The 17,052-nt window shown below is 38.5% G+C and overlaps 1 protein-coding gene across 1 annotated transcript in view; it reads right to left on the bottom strand.

Moving 5' to 3' along the window:
• MORC1 (MORC family CW-type zinc finger 1) overlaps positions 1-17,052 on the bottom strand; it is a 167,044-nt gene that overhangs the window by 51,302 nt on the left and 98,690 nt on the right. The window lies entirely within an intron of this gene.

Here is a 17,052-nt window from a genome sequence, read left to right as displayed (position 1 = left end):
CTGCCCCTCTCCTACTTGTGCACACACTCTCTCTCTCTCTCTCTCAAAAATAAACATTAAAAATTTTATATTCCCACTGTGTTTATCAGAGTGATAATATGCCTTTGTAATTCTTTCCAATTGTATGATTTATTTTTCCTATTTCTTCCTTGAGTTCTACCAAATCATTTTTTAATTGCACTGTTTCTTCGTATTTCAACATCTCTTCCTAAATACTTATATTTCTTCTTTGAGGTCTTCCTTCATAAAAATAACTTAAAAAAAATTTTTTTTACTAAGTAAAAACTTGTTTCTAAATGTGTGTGTAAAATTTCCTTCTGATCTGTGTCAACTTTTTTTACATTTCCAGCTATATTGAGATATAATTTGACATATAATTCATTGCACATAACTCAAGTGTACAATGTGTAAGATTTGACATATGTATAAAGTCATCATAATCATCAAGAAAATGAACATACTTATCATGCCCAAAAGTTTCCTTGTGCTCCTTTTGGCCCTCTCTACACCCCTTCCTACCCCCATCCAATCCATGGGCAACCACTGATCTGCTTTCTCTCAATATAGATTACCTTCATTTTCTAGAATGATTAAGTGAAATCATAAATTATGCATTTTTTTCTGGTTCTTTCACTGGGAAGAACTATTTTGAAATTAATATGTGTTGTTGTGTGGATGAGTGGTTCATTCCTTTCTACTGATGAGTAGTATTCCACTGATTGGACAGACCATAATTTGTCTTTTGGGTGGTTTTAAATGTAAGCTTTTACATTTAAGCTTATGGCCCATTTCAAGATAATTTTAGTACTGAGTTAAGAGTCAAGGTCCATTATTTGGGGGACATGGGGCTATCCAAGTGTTTTGGTATCATTTGTTGAAAGGTTGCTCTTTCTCCCACTGAAACGTATTAGTCCCTTTATTGAAAAACAACTGAACATATATGTGTGAGTCTATTTTTGGATTCTCATTCTACTGCTCTATTTGTCTCCTTTTATATCAATACCACACTGTCATGATTACTGCAGGTTTATAAGTCTTGAAATTAGGTAATGTCAGTCCACCAACTGTTCTATTTCAATGCTATTTTGATTACTGTTGTCATTCCACATGATTTGGGAACATTTGCAATTTCTACCAAAAACAAGTCTTGCATAAATTTTGACTGAGGTTGGGTTAAGTCTATAGACCAGTTGGGGAGAACTGACATCTTAACAATATTGGATCTGCAAACCCATGAACATAGGTTATCTCTCCATTTATTTGTCTCATGTAATTTTTTCAGTAATGTTTTGTAGTTTCCAGTGTACAGGCCTTGCATATTTTTTTGTTAAATCTCTCCCTAAGTATTTCACATATTTTTTAAATTTTTTATTGACTCTCCTTCCTATAGTAGTTCATATATTTTAATGTTACTGTACATAGTATTGTTTTTTATTTTAATTTTCAATTTCTTGCTGCTAGTATGTAGAAATAGTTGATTTTTATATACTAATTTTGTGCCCTGCAACCTTGCTAAGCTCCCTTCACTAGTTTTAGTAACTTTTTTTATAGATACCATCTGACTTCGTACATAAACTGTCACAACTAAAAAGAAAAACAGTTTGCCTCTTCATCTGCAATCTGAATGCCTTTTGTTTCTTTTTCTTACTTTCTTTTTTCTTAGGTTTTTAATTATTATCTCAAGTTAGTTAACATACAGTATAGTCTTACCTTCAGGAGTAGAACCCAGTGATTCATCTCTTACATATGACACCCAGTGCTCATCCCAATAAGTGCCCTCCTTGATGCCCACCTGTTACCATTTACCCCTCTCTCCCAATCACCACCCCTATCAACCCTCAGCTTGTTCTCTGTATTTAGGAGCCTCTTATGGTTTGCCTCCCTCTCTGTTTCTGTCTTATTTTTCCTTCTCTTCCCCTGTGTTCATCTGTTAAGTTTCTCAAATTCCACACATGAGTGAAATTATATGACATCTGTTTTTCTCTGACTGACTTATTTCGCTTAGCATAATATACTCTAGTTCCAACCACATTGTTGCATCTTTTTCTTACTTTCTTGCACTGCCTAGAACTTCCTATCTAATGCTGAACTGTGGTGAGAGCAAACCTCCTTGCTTAATTCCTGATCGTAGGAGAAGACAATTTAGTTTTTCACTACTAAGCACAATTCTACCTGTCAGGTTTTTTTTGTAGATTTCCCTTTATCACATTGAGACAGTTTTCTTCTGCTCCTGATTTGATGTGAGTTTTTATCAGAAGTGGATGTAGTTGCTTCTTTTTTGTCATATCATTTATATTTTACTAGGTTTTCCTTTTTTTCTTATGGATTCTTATTTTTATGTTATATATTTATATTTTGTCTTGTTCATATTTTACTGGAATCTTTTTTTTCTTTTTTTTTTTTTTTTAAATTTTTTTTTTTTTTCAACGTTTATTTATTTTTGGGACAGAGAGAGACAGAGCATGAATGGGGGAGGAGCAGAGAGAGAGGGAGACACAGAATCGGAAACAGGCTCCAGGCTCTGAGCCATCAGCCCAGAGCCTGATGCGGGGCTTGAACTCACGGACCGCGAGATCGTGACCTGGCTGAAGTCGGACGCTTAACCGACTGCGCCACCCAGGCGCCCCTTTTTTTTCTTTTTGTATGACATCTTGTTTAGCTGCTATCCTAGCTCATTTCTTAAACATATAAGAGTTAGGATTTCCAGGACTAGATCTTTCCCTGAGTTTTCTATAGAAAGGGAGGACAAGATTCTAGGCAAGTTTGCCCTCCACCCCAAGCCAAACTTCTTTTCTTCTCATCTCCACACATACACATACACACAGCTTCTGCAAATACAGCTTTTGAGTGCTTTCATGTGCATTTCATATCTACTTCTATGAATCAGAGTAAGTCCAGTAGGGTTCTTGTTGCCTCCTGGCTAAAGTAGATGATGGCTAGAGCTTTTCCATCTCCAGAAGTACCCTTTTTCACTAAGAGTATTTGTATTAATTCTTTAGATGTGCTACTGCTAGGCTGTTTCTTCCATTTCTTTCCCCTGCCTCCTGTGGATTTCCTGTAGTATCTTGGCAGCTTCGAGCAGCCCCGAGCGATACTTTAGTATATATGTCTTCTAGTATGACTGAAATTTGAGTTCACATTTTTGTTTTCTGTTTTCCTTGTTGCTCTTAGAAGGCTTCCAAAAGTAGAATCGGAAAATGCTAAGTCTGTATAGCCACATTTATAGCAGAAGTCTCCGATTATAACACTTCTACCTCCCTTTATCATGGTATGGATCACACTTCGTTGTATGCTAACATGCATGTCTCTCTCGATAGATTGGAAACTTCCAAACACATGTTTTATGTGCAATACCTAACAATGTTAAGCACTTTACAGGTACTCAATAAAATGTTGATGATTGAAAAGATAAAGAGATGCCCCCGGAGCCCATAGCTCATCTATTCCACACAGTTGAAACACTGCCACAAGCTTATTCTACATGCATAATATGACTACTTCTCACTCTTGTTGGATATTATCGCCTCTTTGAGATGCTTTGCATTAAATGCCCGTATACACTCTCTTCCAATGCTTGCATCACCCTAGGATGAGTTTTGTTCCTGATACCGCAAAATGGATCGAGCCTAGCCTAGTAATATTATATGTATGATACAGTTCAATTATTTAGGTTTGTATCATTTTGGGTACTGGCTTAAAGATCATCACTTTTTGCTATATAATTTTATTGTAATGACTTTCAACCTCTACTAATCACATCACTAAACTAAAATTGTGAGTAAACAGAAACTTTTATAAATTCCATAAACTTTCCTCTTCTATATTAATTTCAGAGTTGTGTTTCCGCAGAACTTTAGACATTACAGAAAAACACAGCAAAAATTAAAATGTCTCAACTACACTTTGAACAGAAACACATCAATAATGCTAGTCAAATAAAATATTTTAAGGTGATACAGAAGCCAATACCAGACACTGAAATGACCTCCAGATGCCAGTAGTAATGCCTCCAGATGAAGGCAAAATTCACTCATAATTGGAAGAACACAGTAGTAGTTAGGGGAAGAGGCATTCAAAGACAGCCACACTGAAGATCTTCCTTTCCCTGCATGGCTCTATACCCAGAAAGTTTCACTACAGTCAATGAGTCATTTCACTGTATCTACAGTAAATGTACACCATATCCTTAATATGGGTCCAATTCTCTTACGAGTCCTGTTTTATCTTTCTCCTTAATTTCATCACATACTTCACCATGGAATTCCAGGAACTGCTCAAATTAAGTGAACTTACACCGATCTTTCTGTCCCTTTAACGCTTTCCAGCTCTGAAATCCTTTTGCTTCCTTAGAATTTACAGTTCTTCTATTTCTCTCAGGATTATTAATGTTCTTCATAGCTACTGAAACTTTTATTCCTTCAGTTCTTCTCTTTTCTCTCAATCTGCCACACCCCCCTCTTGGCTTCCCTTCCATTCCCCATTCTGCCTGAGAAAACAGTTCATCACTTCAGCTATGCTTGGCCACACCCAACACAATAAACCCCAGCCTTAAATCAATCAGATCATTGATCATTTTCCCCGTGTGCTCAGCAATTTCAGGCTGTAAAGTTTGCATTACTGTTGAAAACACACCATAAAAAAGGCCTGGTTCTCATCCTCTCTGGACTTATTGTTTTATTCATCCTTGGTTAGCTTCTGTGCCCCTTGAAAAAGGTTGTTTCAAATCTTCATCATGCTCTGCACACAAAGCTTGCCTCTTTCACCATCAGCAGATGGCCCTGACTCTTCTTTAGAAAAAAACAAAACTAGGTATTAGGTGTGTATGAACCCCCTGACATTCTCTCCCACAATCTCAGAGGGAAAAAATGTCTCTCCTCTTACCCTAACTTAAACTCTCTAACTGCGTCCAAGTAATCCTTCCTGTCTTTGCTGAAATCTTTCTGTATCAGTCAGGCCTCACGTGTGCTATGAGTCTCACTGGCTCCCTTCTTAGTCCAGAAACATTGTCAAACTTCTCCTAACTACAAATTTACCTCAACCCTACCCCGCTAACCCTCTAGCTACAACCCTTTATTTCTCTGCCCCTTCAATAGAAAGTTTCTTTTAAGAGTAGCTTATTACTCATGGCTCCCACTTCTTTCCTTTCTGACCTCTCAACCTACCTGGCTTCCTCTCTGAAACTTACCTCATTTATCTGAGCAGTGGCCTTTAAATAAAAACCAATGGATCAAGACAATGAGAAGATACGCCACAGACTTGGAGAAAATATTTACACAAGAAACATCTCATAAACAATGGTTATCCAAAATATATGCAAAAAGCAAATCTCTTAAAATTCAGTCAATAAGAAAACAATCCAATTTAAACATAAGCCAAAAATCTTGAGAGTTCACCAAAGACACACAGATGGAAACTAAGTATATTAAAATAATGCTCCACATCACAGGTCATCAGGGAAATGTAAATCAAAACGACACCGCTGCGCATCTATTAGAGTGGCCAAAATCTAAAACATTGAACACCAAATGCTGGTGAAGTTGTGGAGCAACAGGAGCCATTGTTCACTGTTGGGAGGAAAGCAAAATGGCACAGCCACTCTGGAGACAGCTTGGCAGTTTCTTAGAAAGCTAAATAGACGATCCAGCAATAGCGCTTCTTGGTGTCTGCCCAAAAGAGTTGAAAATCTACATCCAAACAAAACTTCCACATGAATGTTTATAGTGGCTTTATTTAAAATTTCCCAACCTTGGAAGTAACTAGGATCTACTTTGGTAGGTGAACGGATAAACTGGTGTATCCAGACAATGAAATATCATGCAGTGATAGGAAGAAATGAGCTATAAAACCATGAAAAGATATAAGGAAACTTAAGTGCATATTACTATGTGAAAGAAGCCAATCTAAAAAGTCTACATACGATTTATGACTCCTCCTACACAACATCCTGGAAAACACAAAACTATGGAGACAGTACAGAGATCACAGGTTGCCAGGGGTTGAGTGGAAAGAGATAAACAAAGCACAGAGTAAGTATTTTTAGGGCAATAAATATATTCTGCATGATACTATAATGACAGGTATGTGTCATCATCCATTTGTTCAAACCCATAGATTGTACACCAATAGTGAACCTTAAGGATCTATGGACTTTGGGTAATTATGACATGTCAAAGTAGGTTCACCAATTATAACAAATGTACCACTCTGGTGGGGGATATGAATAATGGGGAAGGCTATGAATAACGTGTGGGGGCATGGGGTGTATGGGAAATCTCTGTATCTTCCTCTCAACTTTATTGTAAACCTAAAACTACACTGAAAAACAAAGAAAATCTTTTTAAAAATGTGGATTTAGTGCAGTGCCCGGATCATAATAAATACAGAGGTAATACTTGCACACTTAATTTAATAATTCAGCAGAATTAAAGGCAAAAGACCAAAACAAAACACTAAAAACTAAGATTAGAAAAAAGTTTTCTAAAGCATTAAGACAAAAAGTAGGGTATTTCAGTTTTATCTATCAAAATATCTTCTGTGGAGACAGGGATAACATATAATTAGTGAACTAAAATAAATTGGCACATGTTAAGTGTGTTAAATGAAATTGACCTTAATGAAAAATGTTACTAGTTCCTCCAAAAGTTTTCCCTCCTTAATTAGCGACAGGTATTTCTACTGATAGATGCATTTCTACTAATAGATGGATGAAGATTACTTATGGAATTGACCTATAATTCTTTAAATATAGTTTTTAAAATCATTTATATGCTTTTTATTTTAAAAACCCATTTTTACATCTTTAATTGCATATTTTATAGAACGGAAATCTATATAACTGGTAATCTGCTTTAAATTCTGTCTCATTTACTTAAGGAGTAGCTGTTTACTAACAACAGCATTTTTTTAAATCATCACCATCATCTCCAGACTTCAAAGAATCATTATCAGCCTAGGAATCTTGCTAATATGTTATTTATTTTTATATGACACTTATAAACTCTCCCAGAAAGACTCTTAAATTTCTTTACATGTTTGGAAAGCCCTGAAAATCATAGACTGAATCAGCAAAAGCTGCATAAGATGAAGTGTCAGAAAAGCAGAAAAGCTGAGGGATCCTCAACCCGAGAATGTCTGTGGTATCTAAGAATCATCTGGGGAGCTAAGTAGAAATGCAGATTCCAAGGCTTAAGTCCCCAAGAATCTTGTTCAGTCAGTCTGGCAGATCCCAGGGAATCCGTATTTTTCAAATATGTGACATTGTCATTCAGATGGCCCAGTCATCACAGACTCACAGACCTGGAAGGCTGAGGAATCTCCCTTATAATGGTATCTGTGCTTTGTGATGCTACAGAGAAAATACTTCTATGTATCCATACCATCAGGGCTTTCTGATAGAATTTTACTAAAACTTGAGACCTGGGATAGAAGAACAAACCTAGGAAATTAATTTATGCTAATTATTAGTGAGAGAGCATCTCCAAAGAGATTTACCTCCTTGGAGGTATGTGTTTACATTTTGAGGGAGGAATGGAATTTGAGACGGTGTGGACATTGCCTGGGTTGTAAAGGCTGGAGAAGCTAGTCTTATCTTGCCCTAGAAAGACTTATTTATATTTCAAAGGGAAGAGTAAGAATTCAGGATCCCTCCCAAAGAGCAAAGGGTTACATGCGTATGGAGGGGAATAGACAGATGGCTGTTTCTCTCCTATATAAACTTCCAGATTCTCCCCCCACCCCAACCCCCCTTTCGGAGTTCTTTACCAGTAGTACAAATTCTGGTATATGTAGGACAACATGTCATCTGACTCATCTCATCCATTGCCTCAGGGATACAAATTAGGGCAAATGGGAATCAGCACAATTATTTGCTATAATTAAATAATAATTTTCTTTGCTCCAGAAACCTCATGTTTGCATTCAGAATAAAACTAATAAATATAGATATTTAAAACTTAACAGCTTGCAAACAAAGATGGCAATATTCACACGCTCTAAAATTGGATGGGTCTTTGTGAACATCCAGCTTAATCCCCTTCTTTTTACTGAGCTAGGGGATACTAAGATCAAGGACTAGAGACTTCAGGCAGGCCTGAGGTCTGCTGCTTATAAAAAAGAGCTGGGACCTGCAGTTAAAGATCCTGACACCAGGCCAGTGCTGCCTACCACATTCAGCTGCCTCCACCATCTTTAAAGAGCCCCTAAAGGGGCGCCTGGGTGGCTCACTCGGTTAAGTGTCTGACTTCGGCTCAGGTCATGATCTCACAGTCTGTGAGTTTGAGCCCCGCGTCGGGCTCTGTGCTGACAGCTCAGAGCCTGGAGCCTGCTTCAGATTCTGTGTCTCCCTCTCTCTCTGACCCTCCCCTGTTCATGCTCTGTCTCTCTCTATCTCAAAAATAAATAAAACATTAAAAAAATTAAAAAAAATAAAATAAAATAAAGAGCCCCTAAACATCTTCCCTCTATACCGTCTTCCAGAGAGATCACTGCCCTCCAAATCTGCCCAATAGAGACAGAGTTCCTCAAAAAGAAAAATTATGATTGCTGTTAGCTATTAATTTCTCAATTTCTCCCACGCTGAAGAGCTATCAATCCAAACTGAAAGCAAGATATCAGAGTGGTTCAAACAGCTTTGAAATAAGATTCAATCTCCTATTCTAAGTGTATCTGTATTCCTGTCTTGTTTATGTGACTTAAGCCAAGAAAGGCACATGCCTGATTAACAGTAAGGGGTCTGGAGCTTGACTGTGTCAGATTCTCTGGTTTCCTAACTCCACTTGGCAAGTTCCTTCTCTGCACCTCAGTTTTCTCTTCTATGAATGAGGAATTATAAAAGCATAGGAGTGTCATAGGGTTTAAGTGAGTCAGTACACTTACAGCACCTCTAACAGTGGTACATTATAAGCACTATTGTCATTCAATCCTTCCATTCATCCTTCTCCTTTAAACTCCTCATCTATTTAACGTGTGCAGTTAATCATTCAGAGTAGTTTTAGAATTCACCAAAATATATACGATTACGGAAATCTTGGGGAAGAAATTGAAGAGGAGAAGGGAATTGGAAACCCAAAAAATATGCAATTATCTTTTACTACAAAAACCCTGTGGCAATCAAATGGCACAGTATATGCAGAAACAAGTGGCAGATAAACCATTAAGCAAATGAGGCTTTGGCTTCAGGACCCCTCTTCAACACAGACCCCTTCCAAGGCTCTGCCCCCAACTTCATATTTATAAATTTTGTGATTTATTTGACTGGGGGGGGGGCACAAAACTATACAAACCTCGAGGTCCAAAAAAACTAGATCTGCCTGTGTTCAGAAACATTTTAAGTAATAGTTATTTTCAAATGCCAGGAATAATTACCAATGGTCTTGGCTAGAAGACCTCCTTGAGGATTCTCTGAGTAGAGGAAGGATAATTCTAGACCATCAGAAAGGAAAGGTCATAGCAAATAACAATTAATTCTCTGGATCTGGATTAGAGCCCCCAGGTGTGTCAAGACACCAGCCTGTGTAAGAAGGCTGGGTCTGGGGCGCCTGGGTGGCTCAGTCGGTTAAGCGTCCGACTTTGGCTCAGGTCATGATCTCGTGGGTCCATGAGTTCAAGTCCCGCGTCGGACTCTGTGCTGACCACTCAGAGCCTGGAGCCCGTTTTGGACTCTGTGTCTCCCTCTTTCTCTGACCCTCCCCCGTTCATGCCCTGTCTCTCTCTGTCTCAAAAAATAAATAAATAAATAAACGTTAAAAAAAAAATTAAAAAAAAAAAAGACGACTGGGTCTGGGCAAGCAAGACTGACTGAAGAAGGGCAGGGTTAAAGCACTTGCTGGTTAAGGACAAGGTAGAAAATAGAGATTACATCTGAACTTCACTCAAGCCTACAGGAGTTAGGCCAGAGGAAGGAACCAGACTCAAACCGAATACAATCAGGTAGAAAAGGCTTAACAACGATAAATCAAGAGGCATAAGATGTGGGGTCAGACTTCAAAATCAGAACAATTGTGGAATACAGTTCCTTAAACTGAACTGAAAATGTGAAGCTGGGTCCTGAGCAAGAGGGGAGATTAGGACTAACAAGATGAGAAATAGGATTCAAGCTGAGAGGGAAAGATTCAGGAGTGGATTCAGGAGTGTTGGTGCTCAGAGGTACAGACTCAGAGATACCGGGTTCCTTTAGAAGGGACCAGTGAGTAGCCTGCTTTGGAAGGAAGCCAAATACCTGTACCTTATTCTGAGCAGTGAGGAAACAGCCTCCGCAGTGCTTCCAGGGTGCCAGGCAGCCTCTGATTATCCCTAAAGAGCATGCACACTAATTGAGAACTGGTTGTACATGCAGTTCAGGTGCCCAAGAAATTTTTATAGGGCAGAGATCTAATAGGTATACTTGCACTAAAATCCAAATTAATATTCCCTCCAGTGAAAATCATTTCACACGACACACCTGAACGTCTACTCTCTCCATCTCTGCAGATGTGAACAGGAATGACTGACATGCAGAGTGTGGGATGTAATGTGGCAAGACTGCCTGCCCTCGTCAGTAGTCAAAGCTACTTCTGTCCTTCTCAGAGCAAGAAGTTCCCTTTGGACTCACATTCCTATTGGTCCTCAGCAGCTGCACTGGGTCATGTTTGTGAAACCCAGGAGCCGACAATAGATGGTATTTCTCGGTCCCAATCTTCAGGGCATAATAGGGTGATTTATGAAGTCAGGAAGAGGGACTGTCCTGGGCCCCTCAGACGACACTGCTCCCTGAAGGGGTTCTGCTCTGGCTGTTCTGATGTGCATCTAACTACTGGCGCTGTCCCAGATTGCTTAGTAAACCACAGTGTTGTTCTGTCATGTAGTGTGACATCAGCTCCTCAGGAAAAGACGAGTTAGAAAATAATTTGGACAGGGTGTCCGGGTGACTCAGTCACTTGAGTGTCAGACTCTTGATTTCGGCTCAGGTCATGATCCCAGGGTCATGGGATCAAGCACCATGTCGGGCTCAATGCTCAGTGAAGCTTAAGATTCTCTCTCTCCCTCTGCCCCTCTCCTCTGCTTGTGTTCTTTCTCTATAAAATAAAATAAAATACAATACAAAAAAATAAAATAAAGATGAAATGAAATGAAATGAAATGAAATGAAATGAAATGAAATGAAATGAAATGAAATGAAATGAAATGAAATGAAATATAATTTGGACAAGCAATTCAAGTTAAGAAGGTGAACATCTTTTGTTGGACATCTATTTTACCCAATACTGAGCCAGGTGTGGTGGTGGGAGGTATACAAGAGAAAGAACATGTGATATCTACCCTCAAGGAACTTCTAAACTAGTTCAACATAAACAATTCACTTAACGTCTCGTTTGCTATGCTGTGAACACAGGGCCCACAAGTGTGAATATATTATGCATTATCCCTTTCGGAAAAACAACACATCACCACAGAGAAATGAGATCTTTGTAGCAAGAGTAATAAAGTAAAATATTTCAACTACAGTGAATATAATAGCTTCTTGTTAGACAAGGGTCTTTAGGTATCATAAATTTTAGATCATGGCAGTTTATGTAAGAAGACTGAAAAGTACTCTTGATGAATAAATATATTTTCTAAGGCATCTGTCTCCATGGTTATAGAGATTTGAAATCTCAGCATCCTACACAATAATGACACATTTAAAAGATTAAATTCTAAATGGGAAAATGCATTCATACTCTTCATTACAAAGTTGTGTTCAGATATGCCATTTCAATTTGAAAAACACAGCTAAAAGTTCAGGAAGGCTTTCTTGCTCCACATTTACTGCTAAAACAACCAATGTGGGAACTGTCAGATTATACTATTTCATTTTTTTGTGTCCACGTGAGTACCACAAAAGAACAGAATGCTGTTGCTGGAATTCCTTTTTAACAGGCATGACATTTTACACAGGCTCTTCACTTGATGCAAAGACCATGAACATGACAAATTAAATCCAAATACAGTCTCTGTATTCCCATCCAAATGCCACACCTTATTTTGACCAAGTGTAAGAACATTTTGGTCTCCAAAATGTACACAGAAAGTGTTAAGTCTAACTTTTGTAGAGTGGACCAACTCAACCAAATGAAAACTAATTAGTTTTGTACCTATTTGTGAAGAGTTATGCATAAATCAGATTATTCCTTTAATCTTTCATTCATTGTTTGGTAAATATTTATTACGTGAAAGGTCCAGGCCTAGGTATTTTGGGGAATGCAAGGATGAATAAAAATGGTCCCTTCTTTCTAAAAGTTTATAGTCTAATATAGGAGACAGAACAGATACACAAATAACTACTGTACCAAGTAGAAAGTAAAACATGTTCTAAGAAAGACCCATTAAGGACAAAGAGAACTGGAAAGAAGACATTTTTATAGGGAGAGAATGAGAAAAGACTTCATACAGAGAATGATATTTTTAGATCTTGAAGAGCTAAAAAAGAGACAAAGGCCACTCCAGACCAAATGGAAGGATCATAGGCACTCAGAGCAGCATGGAAATGGAGAATACACCTAAGGACTAAGGCCAGCTCAGGGCAATTCCCATAGAGGGGAAGAAACTACAGATGACCTCTGAACAACACAGGGGTTGGGCCACCAACCCCTACAGAGCTGAGAATCTTCAACTAACTTTTGACTCCCCTAAAACTTAACCACTAATAGCATATTGTTGACTGGAAGCCTTACTGACAACAGTCAAATTAACACATGCTTTGTAGGTTAGATGTATTAAATACTGTACTCTTACAATAAGTATACTAAAGAAAAGAAAATGTTATTAATTAAATAAGGAAGAGAAAATACACTTACTGTGCTCTACTGTATTTATCAAAAAAAAAAAAAAAAATCTACACAAGTGGACCCGTGAAGTTCAAATCCATGTTGCTCAAGGGTCAACTGTACTGCCAGGAAGGCAAAGAGAGTCAGATTAGAGAGAGCCTAGAGTGTAGGATAAGAAATTAATATTAGTCAGAAAATGCTCAGGCAGAAAGACAGGATGCGCAAGTGATACAGCACACACCACAAAAACACATATGATATAAATACAGACTCATTAACATTATTTATGTACAAAGGGGTAAATGCAGAGTAGGCTTTACTCAGGGAATCAAGTTATGATCTGTATTCTAATAACTGAAGGCATTAAGTGGATCTAAGGTGGTACCAAAAAACCCTGAATGAGATGTACCGAAAGCTATATTCCAAGTGCATGATTATGATGCAATCGTCCTTATGATACAACGGGAGGTAGATGAAAATCTAACCTGTGACTTAAAGCTCATAAAGGGGCACACTTGAGGACTGGAAAGTTTCTCAAATGCAGAGACACTGATTTTGTAACTCTACTCTATGGCTTCAACAATTATTGTCTAGGTTTACTGACAAACAGAATAAAAATTATCCAGATAACACACCACATAGTAGCAGAGCCTCAAGTGACACAATGAAAATGAAAATGCTTTATCGTTTGGCCAGCAGGTGGCACTTGTCACTTGGTATAGAAACAGCGGGTAATGTGGAATGAAGTTGAAACATGGAGTTAGGAACAGATTATTCATTCATCTATTCAGAAAGGAGAAAGAGTGGAATGGGCTGTTTCAGAAGCACAATTTATAAAGAGGGTTTTGGGTGCTGACGCAGCTTATGAACTGTGTACACATAGTTCATTAGGTATTTTCCTAAACAGATATTTTGCAACGTCGCAGTCTGTTGCCTTTGTAAATGTTCTTATGTCCTTTCTGTCTGTATTCAACCTTATGAGAGTGTGAGCAGATCTGTGCTGAAATTAGACAAAAAGGAAACAAACTCCAACTTCATCACTTAAAAATGTGCAATTGATTCAAATTATTGAATGTCTTTGAACTTTACTTCCCTCTTTTGCTGTAACTGATATGACTGCTATGTTGCAGGGATTACATAACATACCATCTGTGGAAATGATATCTTTGGACTTAGCTAGTTCATTTTCCCCTAGAGGACAAGATCTAACCATTGAGACACCTCTTTTACCAGAACAGTTTTCTGTCCCACTGTGAGTATCCTCTAGCTCAGGTATGCGGTACTCCTAGAGGTTAGTCACTCATCATACCGGTAGGGTGTGTGAGAGGTGGACATGAGCCTGTAGCTCCAGTGCCATCATACTCTCTCTCCTACAATTATTTTACCACTCCTGGTTGTCAGTGATACAAAACCCAGAACCACAGAATCTAAGATCCAGAAAGGTCTTTGATTTACCTAGTGAACTTTTCATTTTCCAGATCAGGATGCCTTCAGCCATGAAAGATGAAATACAAGAGAACACGAAATGGGATGTGCAGATTTAGGTCATTTTTATATTTGCTTCCCAGTCTGATCAGCACATAAGTAGGCACTAGTAATGGGAGGTAGGGAGGGAGAACAAGAGGCGGGCAAACCATAATTACACGGCATGTATCTTATTACTTCCTGATATTGAATGAATGGGCACCACCAGTAGACATAGTGAATCATAGTCATACACTAACCAGTTCCTGATTTTCCAGTGATATCTACCCCACACCTGAATCATGTCTGCACTTCACCTGAATGGCACTAAGGCCCTATTTTTCTGGGCACCCTTGCCCATGTTATATTCTAACAGAACTTCATCTGAAAGGTGGTCAGGAAGAGAGTAATTCACAATGACTATTGGGCAGTTTTGAGTCTTGTTTCTGGCATCTGGCAGCTATCACCAAAATACAGTTTTTTGAATACTTTCATGGGTTATTTTTGTGAAAGGGGAATTGAGGTCACCTTCCAGAGGTCTTCTGTTCAGCAATTACCATATTTTATAATGAGTTACACAGTTTTTAAAACAGAGACATGTCACACAGATGCTGAGTCTATTTTTTAAAATACATAAGTTTAGCATGTAATTTAGAGGATTGGCACCATGAAGGAACAAGTCAGTGCTAATCTCCAAGTCTTTGTTTATAATGTTTTTCTCACCTAGAATGCCTGCCCGGTCATTTCCCTCTCTTCACCCTAAATAAACTTCAAGACACAAGTTAATTGCCATTCCTTCTTTTTTTCTTTTAATTTTTTTTAATGTTTATTTATTTTTGAGAGAGGAAGAGACAGAGTGCAAGCTGGGGAGGGGCAGAGAGAGAGAGGGAGACACAGAATCTGAAGCAGGCTCCAGGCTCCAAGCTGCCCGCACAGAGCCCGACGCGGGGCTTGAACTCACGAACCCTGAGATCATGACCTGAGCCAAAGTCAGACGCTCAACCAACTGAGCCACCCAGGTGTCCCTGCCATTCCTTCTTCGAACCTTTTTTTGACTGAAGCTGCCCCCACTCTCTCCCTGTAATAAACCTCTATCGTAGTTTCAGTTATGATCAGACAAGTACTGAACTAGTATTATGTTACAATGGTTACTAATTTTCTTTTTTTTTTTTTAAGTTTATTTATTTTGAGAGAGAGAGAGAGAGAGAGAGAGAGAGAGAGAGAGAGAGAGAGAACCCCAAGCAGGCTCTGTGCCACCAGCACAGAGCGCATTGTGGGACTTGAACTAATGAACTGTTGAGATCAAGACCTAAGCTGAAACTAAGAGTTGGATACTTAACCAACTGAGCCACCCAGGCACCCCTGGTCACTAACTTTCAAGCAGCTGTTAGACTCGGTCTGCAAAAGAACTGTTTATTATCTGAACGTGTGTTCTACTATTGATTCAACAACTATTTATTGAGTACTTACTACTTGCCAGGAACAGTTTTCGGTAAGAGATTTACAGTAAACAAAACCAAGGTTATCCCTGAGCTCACAGAGCTCACGCTGTGGTATTAGAGTTACTCTGCATTTCCCACAATGCCTAGTATGGGACAGACCCAAAGGCAAGTGTGTGCTCAATGATCACCTCAAAATTAACTGGTTGCCTACGGCTGGTGAACCTTAAACAAAGCTTTCCTTGATTAGCTCCAAAACAGGGTCAGCTAAGGGCACTGAGTGTTGAAAATGAGTTGAATATGTTAAGATTATTTTCACAAAAGAGGACGAGGAAGGTGAGGATTCTTACATCCTTTGAACTGATGGCAGCAAGTCTCTATGCACGTACCGCTAAACTTCTTTGTTTAAATTTAAAACAGACTGAATCTATAAACCTGGATCAGATTCGTTATGAAAAACTCAACTACCAAGAAAGAAAGAATAAGCAGAATGGATGGCCCAAATGTTACCCCAACAGCTACCATCAAAATCTCTACCTTAGTAATGAATAAAACAGCCAATACTAAACAAACAAAAGGGTAATTTAAGTCTTTGCAACTGGCAACTATTACTATCCAAGGGTCCGCTCTGACCTCCATTGGAAAGAAAAAAAGTATCCAGAGACTGCAATAAAGATAGAATCAATTCAGGATATGCTGTCTGTCTTCACAAATCTACAGGAGTGGTAAACAAGAAATGAAAAACAAATGAAGACATTCCACATTGGAAAGATCTGACTGTACCTACTTGTTGATTAAAATAACTGCAGGCTATGATACCTTTACTTCTGACCTGTGTTATCAAACCCACGACTAGAGGCTCTAAGAACTGTAGAAATTTTCACCAGTTTCAGGGGACAGGGAATGCTTAAGAGAATATGTTTGCAAAGTGACTCTCAGTCAGGTCTTCCTGAGAGACCCAGAGACTCCAGACTAACAGGAAGGTTTCTTTGGTTGTGATCCCAAGTGGTGGCTGGGTTGATCTGCACAGCAAATCCCTAGCAAAGTGGGAGAGGTAAGAAGATGAAATGAGGTGGAGAAGAAAGTTTATCTTCTAAAAAGCACAGGGAGACACATAATAATAAGGTATTAAGCCTGAGGATCATTTTTCCTGCTCCATAAGAGAATTTTCTATTCAAGTATTTTATTTCCTGACATTTACAGAGAGGTCAACACATTTGGACATATGCTGCTGACCTCCTCAGGTTCTATTTGAGGAAGTTGACAGGCTGTATTTAAAAATGCTGAATTGGGGTGTTAAATCTATAAAGTAAACAGATCTAATTCCTTTATTAAGAGATTAAAATAGGGGCGCCTGGGTGGCGCAGT

The sequence above is a fragment of the Puma concolor genome, chromosome C2 (genome assembly GCF_028749965.1).
Source record: "Puma concolor isolate L17-30 chromosome C2, mPumCon1.1.hap2, whole genome shotgun sequence".
Lineage (NCBI taxonomy): Eukaryota > Metazoa > Chordata > Mammalia > Carnivora > Felidae > Puma > Puma concolor.
This window is presented reverse-complemented; position numbering and strand designations above follow the sequence as displayed.